The sequence below is a fragment of the Cyprinodon variegatus genome, unplaced genomic scaffold, assembly GCF_000732505.1.
Source record: "Cyprinodon variegatus isolate N-32 unplaced genomic scaffold, C_variegatus-1.0 Scaffold1979, whole genome shotgun sequence".
Taxonomy (NCBI): Eukaryota; Metazoa; Chordata; class Actinopteri; order Cyprinodontiformes; family Cyprinodontidae; genus Cyprinodon; species Cyprinodon variegatus.
The window spans coordinates 31406-32537 of NW_015152432.1; positions in this window are offsets into that span (position 1 = coordinate 31406).

Below are 1132 nucleotides of genomic sequence, written 5' to 3' on the forward strand. Positions count from 1 at the left end.
TCTTCCCACTGAATTACAAAACTTTCTCCAATATATCTTCTTTGCATTTTTTATTGTTTTCCTCACCATTGCCTGCTGCCTTTTATATTCGATAAGTTTTTGTATATTATGAGTTTTTTTTTAATACTTTAAATGCTTTATTTGGAGATTTCATCACATTTCCACATACTTCTGTCCTCCATGGTACAATTTTATTTTTCTGTTTCCCTCCTTTCAGATTAACTAATTGTTTAGCCGCTTCTAAAATGGCTTCACACACAGAATGATTCAGCCCCTCTATATCTGGATGAATATTAATTGTCTTTAAATGTCTTTCAGTAATCATTCTAAATTTTCCCCAATCAGCAGTATTATTCCATCATCCATCTATCTGCCTTCACGTTTTCACTCCCTTCCATATTAAATCCTACTTCTATCACTATAACATAATGATCGCTTCCTATTGTTTCATTTTCAACTTTCCATGTACATAAGCCAGCTATTGTTTCTGACACCAACGTTAGATTAAGTTAGACTCCCTTCCACTCCTAATATTTATTTGTGTACCATTTCCATCATTTAATCATATTAGATTGTTTATATCAATCATTTTTTATATTACTTCTCCATTGCTATCATTTTAACCTCCCCATAAAGTGCATTAAAATGTCCACAACATATAATCTTCCTCTTTACATTTTCTGTCAACTCCCTTAATAACTCTAAAGATTATTTTTTACATGGATTATAAAAATTAAATCTTCCCAGCCCCAATTTTACTCCAAACTTCAATAACAGTCATTTCCCAAAGTTCTCCTTTTTTCAAAGCTCTTTGTGACATTTATTGTTTGACTAATATCACGCATCCCCCTCCTAGCCCATCCTCTCTATCCCTGCGTATACTTTTATATCCACTAATGACTAAATCTAACGTTGATTTCAGCCTAGTTTCTTGAATACATATAATTTCAGTTTTATTTTTTAGATTGTTAATATAGCCTTTAAACTTCTGCACATTTTGTATTAGACTCCTGGCATTGCAGAATAATCATGCAGCTCTTCCTTCACCACTTCCTGTTTCCCATCTGTCTCTAATTTTTTGTTCACCTGTTCCCATGTTAGTTCCCTCATGTCTAGCGGGGAAAAAACTAAG